Source organism: Myxocyprinus asiaticus, chromosome 8 (genome assembly GCF_019703515.2).
Source record: "Myxocyprinus asiaticus isolate MX2 ecotype Aquarium Trade chromosome 8, UBuf_Myxa_2, whole genome shotgun sequence".
In the NCBI taxonomy this organism is placed as follows: Eukaryota; Metazoa; Chordata; class Actinopteri; order Cypriniformes; family Catostomidae; genus Myxocyprinus; species Myxocyprinus asiaticus.
Genome location: NC_059351.1, coordinates 29,156,585 through 29,177,185, shown reverse-complemented (window position 1 = coordinate 29,177,185; position 20,601 = coordinate 29,156,585). Strand labels below are relative to the sequence as shown.

The window sequence follows — 20,601 nt, the reverse complement described above, 5'->3', positions numbered from 1 at the left end:
ACAAAGTGAATCCAACAAAACATTGACATCCTGCACATTGTTAACAAAGACTGTGACATCATCAGCATAGGAGCTTAATACAATTCCTGGGCTTTTAGAAAAACCTGGTAGCATAAAACCAGACAGTTTTTTCCTTAAACAAAGGGTTCAATTGCTAAGCTGTATAATTGCCCTGACAAAGGACAACCTTGCCTAATGCCCCTTGACACTGAAATGGGCCGACTTAACCCCCCTCCTACTTTAACAATACAAGCAGCATCTGCATATAACAATTTCACCCACTTTGTAAAACCCTCCCCAAATCCAAAAGCTTGCAATACTTTAAATAAATAATCATGATCAACATGATCAAATGCCTTTTCCTGATCTAGAGAGATTAACCCAATTTTAACTTTAAACTTTCTACAAATATCTAAAACATCTCATATCAAAAACAAATTGGAACACAGTAAGTCTGATCCCTATGAACTATTTATGTAAATACTTTGTAAGCCTATTAGCAATACATTTGGATAAAATTTTATATTCAGTAGTCAACAAGGCAACTGGTCTCCAATTTTTCAAGAAAGATAAATCTCCATTTTTTGGCAATAGAGATAACACAGCATGTTCACAAGATATAGGCAAAGAACCTTTTTGATTACATTCTTTAAAAACTTCACAAAGATCTCCTCAAATACAGTAAAAATGCTTATAAAATTCAGGTTGTAATACCATCAATACCTGGGGATTTTCCTGAATTGAGCTGACCAACTGCAGTAGTAAGTTCTTGAAAGGATATATCTTTCTCAAGAGCAGTCTTTGAGTCAGAGTCTATTTGAGGCAAATCTTTCAACAGTTTTGCCGTACATTCATCATCACAATGTTCAGCAGTATACAAGCTAGAATAAAAGTTTACTGCATGACGACTCATTTCTCTGGCATCACTGGTCACTCTTCCATCAGGAATATGAAGGCAAACCATCTGTTTCTGCTTCGCTACATTACGTTCCAGATTAAAAAAAGAAAAGCACTAGGAGCATCCATTTCTGTAACAGATATAAATCGAGATCTTACTAGAGCTCTCTTTACTCTTTCAAGTATGTCCTCAGTTCCAATTTCTTCTGTTGTAAAGTTTTATGTGTCACTGGACATATCTCTCAATTAACTCTGCTTCCAGCAATATTATCTCTTTTTCAACTGACTGAATGATTTCTCTTGATCTTTTGGTTAGCAGTATATTGAAGACAGAACACTTTAATATTTATTTTTCCTATATCCCACAACTGCCTTAAATTTTCAAAGTCACCTTTCCTCAGTTTCCATTGTTGCCAAAAGATTTCAAAATATTTACAAAAATCTTTATCCAAAGGTAATTTGATATTAAAATGCCAATAGGATTACTTCTTTACACTCTGACATTTATTAATTGAAACAAAAACCAAATGATGATCTGAAAAACCCACCGTAATGATACGACAATCAATAGTTTGGCTACTTAAATGTTTTGATACATAAATTCTATCCAAACGAGCAGCGCTAACTCTATTATCATTTATCTTGATCCATGTATATTGTCTTGCATTTGAATGTTTAATCCTCCACATAACTAAAAGTTCATTGGCTCTAATTAACCTTGATAGATAAGAAGAGGACTGTTTTTGAGGTTCTTCAGCAGTATGATCAACAGTAAAATCTTCTGTGCAATTCCAATCTCAGACCTGCCTACCATGGAAAAAATTTTTGAGTACCATCAGTGCGACGGGACGGGACACGGGGTTTGAGGGGAGTGGGGGTTCATATATTCTCAAATTTGTCAACATATAAATTGGTTGTGAAGAAAACAATGCAGTCACATTTTTTTTCAGAATAACTCTTTTAATGAAAAGACATATTTACATTTAGGAAGAGGTACTTTTTAATCCATAAGTAACTAACGCGCTAGTTTTCATACAAAATAAATATGTAACATAATTAGGTACTTTAGTTATTATTAACACAAAACGTAACACATGTAGGCTACGTTTCTCAACACTGAGAATGAATAAATAAACGCCTGTTTCTCCAGACTCGCGCTTGTTAGTCATCCATGATATCAGGCCGAATAATAATGAAGAACGAAGCATGAATAACATACCATGTTTTGCTCATCAGGACATTGTTCTGTGCGCACCGCGAGTGAAAGAGAGAAGCATGAAATCAAATCATCCTCCAGATAAACGCTTATTAAATAATTGTGTTAATAATTATTTTTTAAGTAATGATAAAAACAATATAATGCAAAGTCTAAATGTGTAAATAAAATGTTTTATGGGAATTCAGTATTAACAGACTAGTCGACTATTATTTCCAATGCCGACTAGCAGCAGCTGTACCATTTAGTCGACTAGTCTCGCAGATCCCTAATTTACATATGTTTAAAACAAAACAACAACAAAAAAAATGTTGTGATGTAAAACACTGTCAGTGAGATATGAATAAAACCCAAGTTTGTGTTCAGAATTTCCATTTGGTTTAATAACTAAATCAGCTTATATAGGCACACATCCTGAAATAGGCCAAATGAAAAATTTAGCCTATTCAATTATTAAGCTATTCCTGTTAAGGCAGTATTTTAGAGTAATCACTGGTCATAATCTAACCAAAACTAGGATAATACTCATATTTACTGTATGTCTGTCTTTAATTTCTTCATTCTGCCAAAAAAAAACAACAAAAAAAAAAAAAACACTTACTACAGTACAGTACATGGTAAAACCATGGTACGTTTTCGTAAACGCTGATTTATAAACGATTCTCATTACAAATAAGGGGAAATCTTTGCGCATCTTGCGCGTTATAAGCGGCACAAACACACACCAAATGAGTTAGTGTGGAGCAGCAGTGAAATGAGCCGCTCTGAGACGGAAAAACACCACGTGTTTGAGCACAGACCACGCGCCTGAACAATTCTGGAAATCTTCACTCTGGAACACGCGGCGCATCGAAATATCACAGCACTTTCATAATCACTAAGCCATATAGCAATTTCAATTTTATTTAGATTTATTGTTCAGCATTACTTGAGCATTTTATAATTTGCATGGCTGAATGATGTCTTCCTCTTATCTGAGTGACCATGAATGACGGAGTATTTTAAATTGATCCATGAGATCACGCCAGCGTGATCGTCGACTCCAGAGGATTACGTTAACTCAATTCAATATTTCAACTTTCCACATCCACCCCAACCCGTTTACCTTAAGGAGTTAGAATGACCGTGACTACTGTACTGTCCTCGCTTAAGAAATCAGTAAGACGACGGGAGTGGAAGGGGGATCGAGTGGGATTTTGTGTTGCTGACGATTTGCAGTCTCTTTTTAATGTTACGCGCATTTGTCAATAATCCCCGCTTGCTATTTGGGGAATGAACCCAGCGCTATGATTGGTCGAACTCTTCTTCTTTTGCTGTTGCTTGATTTGAGTACTACGCGTGCACAGAGGCGTCACCAGGTTTTTGCGTAGTTTAGAGTGACAAATCGTACCAGCGTACTTTGAGGTCAAAATGCGTACCCGCTACGCAAAATGCGTACAAGTTGGCAGGTTTGCAATCTCCACCAACTACAATACTGCCATCATTAAAACAGTGTTTTAACACATCACTTAATATATTAAAAAACATTAACCTCTCAAACCCTAAATTTGGTGCACACACATTATTAAAATAATGCATCCCTCCCCCCATTAATATTAAGAGAGCCTACTCTTAACACTTCCATATGTAGAAAAATGGAAAGGAGACAGACAGATATAGAGAGCATACAGAGAAACACCGCGTGATGTATGGATGGTCAATTAAGTCATACTCTTTGACATTCTTTTCCCCAGCTCTTTACATTTTCTAATCATTGTTATGTGTTTCTTTAAACTAAACCTTTTCTTCTCACTGAGAAGATCAAAACCTACATTCTTTTTAAGTACCATTACTGACTTCTCAGACTTCTCCATTGACCTGTTTTCCCAAATGTATCATCCAGAAAAGCATTTATCTCATCCAACGTATACACAGTAGCGGATTTAGGCATGGGTGACACGTGCCGTTGCCCAGGGCGGCATCTTGTGGGGGGTGGCACGAGGCACCCACACAACTTTGGGGGCGTGTTGAAGCGGGTTTCGCCCATGGTACCATACAAGCTAGAACCGCCACTGCGTATACAAAGAGGAATCACTACTGGAATCCTCTTGACAATTCATTACAAGGTCACATAGATTATCTCTCTGTGAACAAATATCATTCCATGAAGAGATGCATTTTCATCTGACATCATTTCATCTACTCCACTCATATCATTACCTGTTCTACTAGCAGACTCATCTGCCAATTCCCCACCACTGCTATCACATTGATTGTCACTAGTGTTTGGTACAGCACCTGCCTCATCAATATTGACCTCTTCAACAACTGACGGCTCAGTATTAGTTCCGTCATCAACATTATTCATAGCAACTTCATTAGGTTCAGAGATAATGGCCATTGTTCCGCTTACTCTCACCTTAATTTCCAATTGAATACATAGTACAGATGCAGATTCATTCATTTCTGACACTCTTACCTCAGAAGGACCCGCAGTTTCCTCCCGTGCGACTTAGGAGGAGGTTGAATAACTGTACCGCTATCCTCCAATCCGACACGATTTCTTTCCATTTCTCTCTCTTTGTGAGGACAAGCAATCCGCTTGTGGCCGACATCTCCACATTCAAAACACCTCAGATTGCCTGTAGTAGCATAAACCTTATATGTTTATCCTTCGTGTTTTACTCGAAAGGAAACATCTAATACTCGCTCTGGAGAGTCTAAAAACATATAAACTTGCCTCCTAAAAGACATTACATGTTTTAAAGCTGGATGTTTACACCCCAGGGAGACAGCTTTGAAAGAACTAGCAATCTTACCAAACCGCACTAACTCGCGCTCCAGTGCTTCATCAGTAATGAATCACGGCACATTCGAAATCATGATTTTAGAAAAGACAGCATAGAGAGGAGTAATCTGCGCCAAATTTTCGTTTACAACGATTCCGCTTCCAATCAACTGATTAACAAGATGCTGTGTTTTAAAAAAAAAAAAAACCCACAACTGCTTTATTCATACGAGAAGCAGATCAAATTTAGCAGATATTTTCATTGCCTACCACCTCCCCTGTCGCAACAAGCACGTCCTCCAACATTACCCCTTCAGCAGGTACACACCTGAAACCACTGCGCAAGGATAGCGTCTCAAACCTGAGACGCCATCCCTCCGCGCAAAAACTCACTTCACTCAAAAAAACAAAAATAACTGAATAAATAAGTACTTACCAAACCATGCAGGAAAAAAAGAAAAAGAAAAAGAAAAACAACTAAAGCCAGAAGAAATCAGGTGAATTTCCACCACTCTCACACGCACAAACTCCCAGAATGTCCAGAATGCACAGAGAGAGAGAGAGAGAGAGAGAGAGAGAGAGAGAGAGAGAGAGAGAGAGAGAGGCTGGTGGGGGATGGGAGAACAGAGAGGACAAATATTCTATTCAGGGACAGTGCTTCATGTGTCCTGAGGCCGGAGTCTGACACTGGCATTCAGCCAAACAGAGAGTGATACAGACAGAGAGATATGTCTCATTTGTTGAATATGTCAGTCTCTCAATAGTGAGAGAAACAATTAGGCAATTACCCATTCTGGGACATGTAGTCACAATAGGAAGGTAAAAAAATGTTTTCTCAATACAGGAGTTTTTATTTTTTATTTGTTTTATTTTTTTATCAGTGGTACACATGACTCTTTTTAATTTGTTCTCTGAAAAGTGGTGAAAGAAAAAACAAACAAACAATGAAATAAAAGGTATAGTAAATCGAACAAATAAACAAATGAACACCATTCCAGACTATTACATTACTTTACTTTTACAGAGTGAAAAAATGCACGAACAGACACAAATGTGATTAGAGACACAAGAAGGGTTAGTAAAGAATACAGCAGGTCTGGGAAATGGAGAAAGCAACATTTTAAAGTTTGCTCTGATCATCTTCTGATTTGCAAGACCTGAAGCACTAGCCACTCATGTTTCAAACAGTTTGACCAAATCAGTTATTTCAAACTGTTCTTTCACTGAATCAGTTTAGGAACAGCACATGCATTAAATGTTTATGGGTTAAAGTCACCTTACAGCCAAACAACAACCTAAAAGTCTCTTTACAGTTCTTTATTTTGCAACATTTTTGGTATAATTCAAATGACTGATTCGAGCTTAAAAGGATTTAGTTGTGAATCAAACATCACAAATTAAAACATACATGAGCAGCTCCAACATGACTGATCTCAACAGTTAAGGATTTATGGCACAGTAATGATTAAACATGCTCAAAATTTTTCTTGGTTAATCACAGCATTTTAACTATGAGGAATTTCTCAAAGTGAGCTTATGGGCCCTATTTAAGAGCACAATGTCTTCAGCACAGTGCTGTGTGATACATCATATGTGCAAAGTCAGTGGGCATGGCTAGGAAGTTTTGGTATTTTCCTGCAAGCACTAATGGGCTGGGTCAAGTGCAATATAATTCTTAGGTTCTTCTCCGGTTATTGCACATCTATGTCCTATTGTATAGATAATTCCCTGTGAAGCACCAGTGATATACACAAAAACAGCACATTCATAAGAAGTTGGTAGTGTAAATGGATTGTATATAATGAATTAGTAGAATAGAAATATGGATATATTATGGGTGTAAATCGGAGGTATCATCACAATATGATCTTATATGGATTCTCTTGGTCTGCATCTGATATTTGCCAACACTTCAAAGTCTATTTTACACAATCAATTAAAAAATTTTTGCCCTCAAATGCAACCAAAATATAATCTGAATATTTTATTGAGCTCTCTGAAAAGTGCAAATTTAGTATCCACACTGGGACATCCACAACAAAATAAGGTACTTCAGATGCTGAAAAAAAATATACAGATAATAATATAAAAAAAATAACATTACACACAAGTGATCATCAATCGTTTGATTACATCTTATTTTTCAGTTTAATCCAATTCAAAGTACTTTAATCCGTGTATCATTCGTTCATTTCATATTCAATTAGGAATTCAAAATCTGAAAAACAAAAAACGACTTATTTAATTATTCGTTTACAAAACCAAAATTAAAAAACAAATAATGACTTGCCTTTCATAATTTCGATTTAATGCTCAAGTTAAAAAAATGCTCGTTAAAAATAAGAAATTTAATTTCCTATTTTTAACTTGAGCATTAAATCGAAATTACGAAAAACAAGTCATTATTATTATTATTTTTTTTAATTGGTTTTGTAAACAAATAATGAAATAATTCTTTTTTTTCTTTTTTTTTTTTTCGATTTTGAATTCCTAATTGAATATGAAATGAATGAATGATAAATGGATTTACTTACATACCAATGACTCATGTCCTACTGTCCGAGCTATCCGCTCGTTTTCTTGGCTACAACTTCCACAGTTGTAATGAAAAATTATGTTACAGTTAACTGGGATAAATGTTAGTAAGTGTGTTGATGTGTAAATGTGTAAAGTCTTATAACTGATTCTAGTGCTGGGCAGCAGGTGATTTCTCTTTCCCTCATTAGTGCTGTTCAGAATGTCGGCGTTGTCAAGACGTTTCACATGATGTTTAAACTGCTCCATGGTACTTTTAAATAGCAAATTCTCATGTAAATTTCAAATGGGTCGCATGAGCAACGATATCGATGGAAGTCCAAATTAATCGTGCATGTGAGCCTTTCTGCGTTTGTCTGGATCTCGCAGGAAGCCCCGTTGACGCGCGCGCGGGTATAGCAGAGCACAGTTTGGCTTTACAGACTCTGCGCACATCCTTGTCCCTCATAAAAAGCGTATTTAGTGTTTATAAATTGAAATTAATGTAATAAGGTTGCCTCATCGCCTGACGGAAATGCGTACGGACGTGGCTGACATGAGAGTATTAAAATAAATCTTTAAAAAAAAAAAAAAAAAAAATGTCTATATCGATATTTACGCGTTGTATCGATAACATTGGATCGATGGTTATTGGATCGATGCATCACACCCCTAGGATTTATGTTCTAATGCGCATTAACTGCGTCCTTTTTAAATGTCACTAATGTGCGTCTTATTTTCGCATGGAAAATGTGGTTCTCGTCAGGACATAGATGTTGGCTACATTAAATTATAGTGAATGTAATTATTATTAATCATACTGATCTACTGAGACACAAATCATGGCTATAGTGATGATTGGCCTTCCAGGGTAGGCTGTGGATTGGGGAATATGTGATCATTTGTACACAAACTTCACTTATACCAGTAAGTTTTAAAAAAAAAAAAAAAAAAATTAAATTAATTGATTGAAACAGAAAATGTAAAACCAAAAATATTTCTAAATTCAAATTAAACTTTAAACTTTAAAAACATTTATCTTCTTCAACAGGCTCCTTTGCAATGATATAAATATCGCTCTATGACAACAGGTGGAAAAATACCAATACAAATAAAATCACAAATACAATTGAAAGTATTATAAATAATAATAATAAACCATGACAAGTTTAACAGAAATCTCATAAATATCTCATCTTAATAAAATGGCTACAACAGTGATTGTCAGTTATATAATTTGATGTCCCACTACATGTTTTCAGAGTTCGAACATTAACTTTATTACCACCTGCTGGTGGAATTTCCAAACTGCAAATGCAGGAACTGATTTTAGATTTTGTGCTGAGAATAGACATGCTTCTCAATCTTCTATGCACAATTACCTATTTCTCAGGAAAATAGCAAATTGCACTTTGCGGCACTTTATTAGCATACAACACACCCACAGTTTGCGTGCATACACCTAGAGATAGTGCGAATATTTCCACCCATGCCCACTTGCGTTTGCGCTGGCACAAAAATTGCCCTTAGAATTAGTGCTCTCATGAGAATTAGATAAGACATAGTGCGCAGTATATGTGTGTTACGCTGTGCCTAGCAGAGTCATGTAAATAGAGCCCTACATGTTGAAGCTCAAACTTGAGATATGAGATTTATAAGACATGAACTTACGGTTGAAGTCAGAAGTTTACATACATTTAGGTTGTAGTCATTAAAACTAATTTTTTTTAAGCACTCCACAGATTTAATATTAGCAAATTATAGTTTTGACAAGTTATTTAGGACATCTACTTTGTGCATGACACAAGTAGTTTTTCCAACAATTGTTTACAGACAGATTGTTTCACTTTTAATTGACTATATCACAATTCCAGTGGGTCATAAGTTTACATACACTAAGTTAACTGTGCCTTTAAGCAGCTTGGAAAATTCCAGAAAATTATGACAAGGCTTTAGACAATTAACCAGTTAGCTTCTGATAGGAGGTGTACTGAATTGGAGGTGTACCTGTGGATGTATTTTAAGGCCTACCTTCAAACTCAGTGCCTCTTTGCTTAACATCATGGGAAAATCAAAAGAAATCAGCCAAGACCTCAGAAAAAAAAAAAAAACGTGGACCTCCACAAGTCTGGTTCATCCCTGGGAGCAATTTCCAAATGCCTGAAGGTACCACATTCATCTGTACAAACAACAGAATGCAAGTATAAACACCATGTGACCACGCTGCCATCATACCGCTCAGGAAGGAGACGCATTCTGTCTCCTAGAGTGCAAAAAGTGCAAATCAATCCCAGAGCAACAGCAAAGGACCTTGTGAAGATGCTGGAGGAAACAGGTAGAAAAATAACTATATCCACAGTAAAATGAGACATATATCAAAATAACCTGAAAGGCTGCTCAGCAAGGAAGAAGACACTGCTCCAAAACCGCCGAAAGAAAACCAGACTACAGTTTGCAAGTGTACATGGGGACAAAGATCTTACTTTTTGAAGAAATGTCCTCTGGTCTAATGAAACAAAAATCAAACTGTTTGCCATAATGACCATCATTATGTTTGGAGGAAAAAGGGTAAGCCTTGCAAGCCGAAGAACACCATCCCAACCGTGAAGCATGGGGGTGGCAGCATCATGTTGTGGGGTTGCTTTGCTGCTGGAGGGACTGGTGCACTTCACAAAATAGATGGCATCATGAGGAAGGAAAATTATGTGGATATACTGAAGCAACATCTCAAGATATCAGCCAGGAAGTTAAAGCTTGGTCGCAAATCGGTCTTGCAAATGGACAATGACCCCAAAGTTATGGCAAAATGGCTTAATAACAACAAAGTCAAGGTATTGGAGTGGCCATCACAAAGCCCTGACCTCAATCTGATATAAAATTTGTGGGCAGAGCTTAAAAAGCATGTGCGAGCAAGGAGGCCTACAAACCCGACTCAGTTACACCAGTTCTGTCTGGAGGAATGGGCCAAAATTCCAGCAACTTATTGTGAGAAGCTTGTGGAAGGCTACCCAAAATGTTTGACCCAAGTTAAACAATTTAAAGGCAATGCTACAAAATACTAACAAAGTGTATGTAAACTTCTGACCCACTGGGAATGTAAAGAAATAAATAAAAGCTGAAATCATTCTCTCTACTATTATTCTGATATTTCACATTCTTAAAATAAAGTAGTGATCCTAACTGACCTAAGACAGGGAATGTTTTCTATGATTAAATGTCAGGAATTGTGAAAAACTGAGTTTAAATGTATTTAGCTACGGTGTATGTAAACTTTTGTCTTCAACTGTATAAGTTTGAGAAAACAGGCGTGTCTTTATTCACAAGACTCTGTACTTCTGAATTATGAAGGACAATTAAATTGTAAGCACAAGCTTTGTCCTTATGAGTGACTGCAGAGCACAATGCATGAGAGTGTTAACCATTCACTATCAGAAAAATTTGCAAAAATGTTACCTTTAGGGGTACAAAAGCTCGTCACTGGGGCAGTACCCTCAAAGTTACACCCACTGTACCTTCTTTACACCTAAAGGTACTAATATGTATCTTTTAGGGACAGATAAGACATTTTAGGGTACTAATATGTACACTTTCGGGACAGTTGAGGTACAAATACATTTTGATTAACAATAAAGGGTACAGTGGGTGTACCTTTGAGGGCACTGACCCAGTAACAAGCTGTTGTATCCCTAAATGTACAATTTTCTGACAGTGTTGGTGTCAGTAAATTGCACCCGGCTATGTCAGAATCTTTTGACTTGAACTCTAAACTGCAGCTTTACTGTTCACCCATGCTTGTTTACTCTAATGGATAAAAGCATTTTTGAAATGTGAAGCAGTCAATCACAGTCTTGGCAGACCAATTTTATGAACACACTATCATAGCTCAGCCTGGAATGCTAAGCACTGATGTTTTGAAGAATCTACAGAAGCAGCCGTTACTCTGGTGCAAGAACTGGATCTGCTAAGGAGGTTAGGAGTGTCATGATTCACATTATGAACTGACAGCCGCTAAATTACAACTCCAGATGAGCCTCAAACATTTAAAAAACTCCAGGCTTAAAAATACAGACTGCAAGCTGATAGTCTGCAAATAGTACCTGACTTACTATGTACAATGTAGGTGTTGCTGGAGACTTGGAGCATAAGATATACAGACTTTCTTAAAGAGATAGTTCACTCAAAAATGAAAATTCTCATTTAATTTTCAATTATTCATCATTTACTCACTCTCATTCCATCCCAGATGTGTATGACTTCTTTAGCAGAATATCTCAGCTCTGTAGGTCCATACAATGCAAGTGGATGGTGATCAGCACTTTAAAGCTCCAAAAAGCACAACCAATTGTAGTAAAAGTAATTCATGTGACTCCAGTGGTTAAAAGGGTCAAGAAATGCTCTTATTTATAGTTTCATTATCTTCCCTGAGGTCCACTGATAGTGTTAGTAAAGTTTTTTTTTTTTCATCAAAACAGTCATAATTTTGTAATATAATATAATTTTCCACCCTGTCTCTGGCCATTTTTCTGAAAAGCTCAATTTTTGCCTCAGCTCCTTCTTTAAACTTCATTGTAAATGCCCTCTGTTATAGATAGATAATTTATTTGTCCTCAAAGAGGAAATTTGTTTCCTCCGTGGGTGCGTAGAAAGCATAAACACAACAACACCATACATATTAACCATCAAAACAATCACAAACATATATATATATATATATATATATATATATATATATATATATATATATATATATATATATATAAACAAGATCATTCAACGAATACCAGAGCATAAGATGGCATCACAATGGCAGATTATCTATATGATTAAAGCTCGTATAGCCATTAGAACAAAACTCCTACCATAGCTGGCCTTTCTGCACATGGGTAGTCTATCCCTGTGGCCAGAAGGAAGGAGGATGAAATACTGATAAACTGGATGGCCTGGATCATTTAAAATTTTATGTGCCTTCCGGAGGGTATATGAAATGACACAGTCTGATAAATTAGGGGTAGGAATACCAATCATTTTTCTCACTAAATTAGTTATCTTCAAGAGTTTGTTCTTATGTTAACCGTTAACATATGAAAGAAACAAATGGCACCATACATAAGAACTGGCTCAATAATACTTCGATACAGAAGAGGAAGAAGACTAGGCTGAACAGACAGATGTTTAAGTTTACGAATATCTGTAAGTCTCTGTTGACAGCACTTGTAAATACCTAGAGTATGCTGATTGAAGTTGAGATATTTATCCAATGTAATGCCAAGATATCTGAAATGCTCCACCCTTTCAATCATCTCTCCATTAATGATAATACTGGAAGGATGGATCAGTGTTTTGGAAGAGCTAAAAACCAGTTCCTTAGTCTTTGAGATATTAAGGTGGAGAAAGTTATCATTACACCATTTACTAAAATATGCTATAGAGCATTGATAGTCCAAAAAAGAATCATTGTCCTTATTAAACAGTGCAAGAATGGCAGTATCATCTGCATATTTAAAGTAATGAGTGGTGGCAACTGGACTCTGACAGTCATTTGTATAGAGAATATAAAGAAATGGACTAAGTACACACCCCTGAGGGGTGCCAGTGTTGAGAACAATAATGGGCGATAATGCATTGTCCACCTTTACCACTTGTGGTCTATTAGAAAGGAAATTATAAATCCAATATACTAGTGGTGATGGAACTTGCAAACACTGTAGTTTCTTGATTACCTGATGATGCTGAATTGAATAAAAGGCGGAGCTAAAGTCAATAAAAAGAAGTCTGGCATGATTTCCAGGGATATCCAGGTGTTGAAGTAGACAGTGCAAGAGACAAGCCACTGCATCCTCTGTACCTCCCTTCCGCTTATATGCAAATTGGAGACAGTCCAAAAATGGTAGAACACATGGAAGCATAATGTTTTGAACCATTTTCTCATAGCATTTCATTATGATAGAGGCTAATGATACCGGCCTGTAGTGATTTAACTCTGTTGGATGAGTTTTTTTTGGGAACAGGAATAACAACTGATGTTTTCCATATGACTGGTATTGTTGAAGTATGAAGTGATGTTGAAGTATGACAGTGATGAGACAGTACCAATTTACAATAACATCAAATTAACACAGCACAATTTAAACATCTGATATACACATAATTATACTCAACAATATACAAATAATAACATACACTGTACAGTATACAATACGCACTATATAGATACACATTATTCAATAAAAATAAAAAATAAAAATATATAAAAAAGTATATATAGTATATATAGAATGTACAGTATTGTACTGTATTGACATTCAGGCTGTCGGTTGATAGTCAGTTGTTAAGAGAGAATATAATATAATAATAATATCATTTATGACAGTCCAGTGTGAGATATAAGAGTAAGGGTAATAAAGTGCAGTGCTGATGTATTTTGATCGTGGGAGATCAAGAGTTCAGAAGTCTGATTGCTTGGGGGAAGAAGCTATCATGGAGTCGGCTGGTGCGTGTCCTGATGCTGCGATACCGCCTACCTGATGGTAGCAGTGAGAACAGCCCATGGCTCGGGTGGCTGGAGTCTCTGATGATCCTCCGAGCTTTTTTCACACACCGCCTTGTATATATTTCCTGGAGGGAGGGAAGCTCACCTCCGATGATGTGTCTGGCAGTTCGCACCACCCTTTGCAGTGCTTTGCGGTTGTGGGCGGTGCTATTGCCGTACCAGGCGGAGATGCAGCCAGTCAGGATGCTCTCTACAGTGCAGGTGTAGAACCGTGTGAGGATGTGGTGGTTCATTCCAAACTTCCTCAGCCGTCTCAGGAAGAAGAGGCGCTGATGAGCGTTCTTCACAACGACTTCAGTGTGGATGGACCATGTGAGTTCCTCAGTGATGTGGACACCCAGGAACTTGAAGCTGCTGACTCTCTCCACCGGTGCTCCATTGATGGTGATGGGACTGTGTTCTCTGTCTTTTCTTCTGAAGTCCACCACAAGCTCCTTTGTCTTACTGACATTGAGGGAGAGGTTGTGCTGCTGACACCAGTGTGTCAGAGTGTGCACCTCCTCTCTGTAGGCTGTTTCATCATTGTCAGTGATCAGACCTACCACCGTCGTGTCATCAGCAAACTTAATGATGGCATTGGAGCTATGTGTTGCCACACAGTCATGTGTGTACAAGGAATACAGTAGTGGGCTGAGAACACAGCCCTGCAGGGCTCCAGTGTTGAGGGTCATTGATGAGGAGATGTTGCTGCCTATTCTAACCACCTGGCGTCTGCTTGACAGGAAGTCCAGGATCCAGCTGCACAGCGAGCTGTTTAAGCCCAGAGCCCGGAGTTTCTCATCTAGCTTGGAGGGTATTATGGTGTTGAATGCTGAGCTGTAGTCGACAAACAGCCTTCTCACATAAGTGTTCTTTTTTTCCAGGTGGGAGAGAGCAGTGTGTATTGTAGATGCAATGGCATCATCAGTGGAGTGGTTGTTGCGGTAAGCAAACTGCAGCGGGTCAAGAGAGAGAGGCAGCACAGAGCAGATGTAATCTCTGATTAGTCTCTCAAAACTGCTATGTTGATCGGAACTGCACCCAAGAATTTCACACACCATTGCACTTGTGTATATGGCTGTGTGACAGTAAAAGTGATTTGATTTGATTTGATTGGATTTAATTTGATCGAAGGAAAACAGAATGAAGAATGGGGGTTAATTCCAGGGCGCAGTTTTTCAAGACCCGACCTGGAATTCCATCTGGCCCTGGAGACTTATTCGGTTTACAACTAATAAGCTGGAAATAGACATCCTGCTTAGTTAGAAGGGACTCATAATCCAACTCTTGGGAAGGCAAAGAATCCAAAAGGCTATCACACTCTGCTGAAAAATCAGAGGTATCAAAACGGGCATACAAATTATTACGATTAACAGCAAAGTTGGGTGTGTTCTGATAGTCTTTACCGGTATCAAGAAATCCATACAGAATTTAATGTAATCGGTAATAACTGAAGTCTGCTCAGCAAGCTCTCCCTCAAAAACTTCCCAGTCTGTACACGCAAAGCAGCCTTGAAGGCATGCAATAGCATCCTCCGACCATTGAGGGACACTGTGTATTACTGGTCTGCGTTGTTTCAGCTGTTGTTTGTAAACAGGAAGTAAATGGATAACATTATGATCCAATAATCCTAGCGGTGGGAGAGCTCTAGCTTTATAGGCTTCCGGGATATTACTGTAACACAAATCTATAATTTTATTAAATCTTGTCGGTACATCTAAATATTGATTGAAGGCTGGCAATGAGTAATCAAGCCGACAGTTGTTAAAGTCACCAAGAAGTAGTACTGGAGCATCCGGGTATTTGCTGAGCATAGCTTGTGTATTATACGCTATCTGCTCTGCCGCTGCCTTGACATTAGCGCTTGGTGGAACATACACACAGCTAAGCACAACAGTCGAGAACTCCCTCGGGAGATAAAAGGCATGGGCGGACAGGGTGAGCAGTTCGAGGTCCGGATTACAAGTCCTCCCGTGTACTTTGATGTTAGAACACCAACGCGAGTTGATGTACATACACACCCCACCTCCATGCTCTTTCCCCGAGTTACTGGTTCTGTCTGCCCGAAAGATCTCAAAACCATCCAGGCTAACCTCGGTATCCAGGACAGACTCATCCAGCCAGGACTCTGTCAAAGCAAAAACACATGCCTCCCTGAACGATACGTCCATGAGACATTTCGCATGCAACAAGTCCATTTTGTTTTTCAATGAACGAACATTTGAAAGGATGATTGAGGGTAGTGGAGGTTTAAAAGGACGTCTTCCAAGTATGTAACACACCCCTCCTCGCCTTCCTCTTTTCCTCTTTAAGCCAGATGTTAATGTTATATCAGGTGGAATGAATATAGATGGGTTCAATTGGCAGTGGATAGAGTTACGGAGGAGTAGAAGTTCATCTCGGGAATAGGTGAGTCCATGCCCCGCTACGACATCATTTAATTGAATACTCCAAACAGTGCAGTCACTAACAATCCATGTAATTATAAAAATAATCCAAATCCAACTTGTCCAATTTCCCATGATGTTTCAGCCGTAGACAAACAAACAAACAAACAAACAAACGCACCGACTGTGCCGTCGCAGATAGCCAGTTATGAGTGGCTTACAGTGTGCAGCCCCTCAAATTCAGCCATTTTTGAAACTCAAACAGAAGAGAATAAACAAGCACCAAAACATTCTAAATGTACATTTCATGGTTTACACATAACGTACATTCAACACATTGCATCCGAATATATTACACTATTCATCTCAAGCACAACTGTTAACACTCACACCCTGTCTACACCGGACGCTACAATCAATTATGCTGTCTACCATGGAAGCGTCCATTGTGGCATGTCACTCCAACAGTAAACAAACAGGTGTCCCGTTCCATTTTGAACTGGCGCAACTACTGCCAACAACACAAAGAAACATTTCAGATAGTTTGTGTCCACGCGCCCGGTGCAGACAGCCTCAAGCCATTGCGTTGCGTCGCGTCAATGGATGTGCCCAGTGTAGACAGCGTGTCAGCATCATAAACAATCATGACATTTGAAATATTAATGAATAGAACTGTTTACTTACGTTTTTGATCAGGTCCAACAGTGTTTTTAACTGCCCCATATCCTTCAGTGATAATCGGTCTTTGACAGATGATGTCAAATGCGATAACCGAAGTGCATTATGGGTGTAACCACCATTTTGGAGGTATTTTGTGGCTGGAGCGTTGTCTTTTCATTCGCTTTCTTTCGTTGTAGAAATGGTACGCCTGTGTTGTGTGAAAAGCTGCACTAATAAGCCACACGATAGAAAAGGTCAAAAACTTCAAAATGAGGCAAGATTTTTTAGGTTTTCCTCCTGGAAAAAGGGCTATGGATAGCAGGTAGCGGAGATAACAAAGAGGCGTCGGATGGCCTGGGTTGCAGCGGTGAGATGCAAAAATATCACTTTCGCCAAGACATCTCCGTTTATGTATATTTGCTCTCGATATAAAGGTAAGTAAAATATATTTTTTTTATGTAATGTTTACAAATGTGCTTGTTTTCTATTTTCTAAAGAAGCTAACGTTATATCCACACACTGTTTTGGATTATCCATGCTATTAAACAACAGACAACCAGAAATGGATTAATCTGGTCTTGTTAATACTGTAAAATGTCATGCAATCATCCTATGCAGGGGTGTAAATACTTATTTACTTTTAGTTGATTAAAATTTTCACTCTGTATCCATACTTTAACTAATGTATAATTTCTGAGTACTTTTTACACCTCTGGTCCTATGTTATGTAGCTAGCTACAAAAAAAAAAAAAAAAAAAAGTTTCATGTCATTGCATGTCAACCTGCATATGAGATGATGGAGACTGACCCAGACTGGGACCATCCCTACATCTGGGCCATACAGACACTGCACGCTCTGCAAGATGAAGTAAGCAGGAACAATTAAGGAAACACACTACAGCCAGCTGATACGATGGCCCACCAGGCTGGAGGAGATGGTCAGCTACACACTGAAGAGGGAGAACAGGAGGCTGAAGAAAGTGATCAGCTTCACACTGAGGAGGGAGAACAGGAAGCTGGAGGAGATGTCAGCTACACACTGAGGAGGGGACACACGATACCACTCAGGAGGTGGCAGGGGCACGGACTGAATGTAACTTGTGTGTGCGCAGATGTGCAGAAGTAAACAGCCTGAAGAAAACAGACAGCTGATGCGTGAACTCAGTGAGTACAGGATGTCTGATGTTTTGTTTGGAGATGATGATGATAAAGTAAAGTACTATACGGGTCTGCCAAACCTCAGATTGGATCTGCCTGCACAACACCTGGCCCATCTCTTTTGTGTTTCCCCAAAGACAGTGTACAGAACTTTCAAAGAAATAGTGTCATTTTTCTATGCAAACCTGAGGCGTTCGATTGTATGGCCAGACAGAGACACTTTGCACAAAATTATGCCTCACCAGTTTGTGGAGTCCTTGGACACAGAGTATCAGTGATTATTGATTGTTTTGAGATTTTCACAGAGAAACCATCCAATCTGAAAGCGCGTGCCCAAATGTTTTCCAGCTACAAGCACAATCACACTATGAAGTATCTGATAGATATTACACCCAAGGGATCTATTTGTTTCATATCAAAAGGGTGAGGTGGCCGTACAAGTGACAAACATATAACACAGAACAGCGGTTTTCTTGACAATTTGTTGCTAGGGGACATTGTCTTTTTTGCTAGAGGCATAGAAGTCATATGTTGACAACTACTTACAATAGTCGTAATAATAATAACTACAATAATAATAATAATATTTTAATATAATATTTGTAATATTTATAATATTAATATGTGTAATAATACATTTGATATTAATAATCAGTGGTAGACAAAAACAGAACATGTAATCAAGTACTATAAGTAAATGTAAGTAAAATTGTAAGTATTTGTACATGTAAGTATATACTGACAAAGAACAATATAAAGCAGAGACAATAACATCACATCCCTTTGTAACATCCCATGTTTTAGAACAAACATGTTTTTGAAATGTGCAACTTGGGCAAAAGTAAACATTACAAATGTTCAACTTGGACAAAAGAAAACATTGTGCAATTCTTTCCCTCAGGCTGTGTGGGCACATAAAGCCATAAGATAAGCTGATACATGTTTGTGTATCATGAGCAGCATCAACAAGTAAAAATAACAATAGTTATTACTAAAATGGAAACATCTAACATGCTAGGCAGCTGCTTGGGCTTAGGTGGAACAACGAGAACAGATCCAACTGTCATCTCTGGCAGGTGCATGCAATTTCTTTTCTTCACTTCTCTGCAGAGCCATAAACAAATTTAGCGGCACTTCCGGTTGTGTCGCGTCAGTGGCCTATGTCACAAAGCAGGATTAAGCAGCTAGCTAGATAAGTTTAAACTTAGTTTAAGTAAACTCTGAATTTGCGGTACCAGTAAAGTGGATAGGCTTTCATCGGGTTTCCTCGCCATAGTAACATACGCTAATCAGTTTACCTGCTCTGGGTCAGGTTATGTTCCCGATCAGAGATCTCATCCAGATACTAGACCAATCAGCTGTGAGCAAAGTGACAGTCACTCCCCCATTATCTCTCACTCCAATTTAAAGTGCACTTCAACAGACAATTTTAGAAATTTACAAAATAAGCTATTTATGATTGTGGCAGCGGGGGCGTGGTCGAGCGTCTGTCCGGAGAGTGAGTCTGGCACAAGAAATCCCCCGGTGCTCGAGAAACTGTTGTGTTTACCCTATTGTGTTTGTGAAGCTGATGAGTTCGTGAAGTTGTAAAGTATTGAAGTGGCCGATTAAAAAGTCTTACCTGAGCCTGCAACCCGCTTCCCTGTGTCCTCCTTCCCTTCTGCTGTGAAGTCGTGTTACAATGATAATTATTTATTGCAAGAAATATATTTTGGGCAGTCTTGCATTTTTTTAAAGACACTTTAATTTTTTCCCCAATCATTTTCCTACACTGGCCATAAAATATGTATGGATAAATTAACCTAAAATAATTATATAATTTCAAGTAAGATAATAATGCAATATCAATAATGATCTAATTACTTTAAAATATAAAAACTTAATCACTCCACAATATACTGCATATGTATCAGAAAAGTGTGAATGCCACCCAGACCCCTTCTTATTAGGATTTGCGGGCAGAGATGCCATGAACATACAGTATTTCACTTGAATTCAATAAAAGCACACTAGTACACCAAATATGTCTTTATTGTGTCTTATGCTGCTAGAAAGAAGGAACAAGTAAGTCTTTATTAGTGCATACTAAGGATGTGCCCGAAGCCGAATGCCTTATTCCAAAAGGCATAAATAATTACTTCAAAACGAATAACGGATTCATCCGAATAATATACAAAATATTTGTATGACTGATTATCCAAAAAACACAAGGATAAAGTGACATTTTAAATAAACATATCCAAAATTACAACAAATTTATGAATCTGTGCAGCCAAAATTTCTAAAGTGTAAACCTTGTGAATGAAAATGCGCACGGTGTGATTTCAGATCGGATGGGCACGGTCTTAACTCCTTTTGCGGTCTCTGTTAATTGTGCGCATCTGGAGCTTGTCAAGTGTAATATTAACTAAGATACGACATCTGCTGTGTCTCGTTTGGAAGGATGTGTCCTCCGGAGGTCGCATTTCTCGGC

General features: G+C 38.1%; 1 pseudogene; it reads right to left on the bottom strand.

Annotated features, from left to right (window-relative positions):
- The window catches only part of LOC127444751 (integrin alpha-6-like), a 32,649-nt pseudogene extending 27,227 nt beyond the window's left edge, over positions 1-5,422 (bottom strand).
- Positions 5,423-20,601: the final 15,179 nt, after the last annotated feature.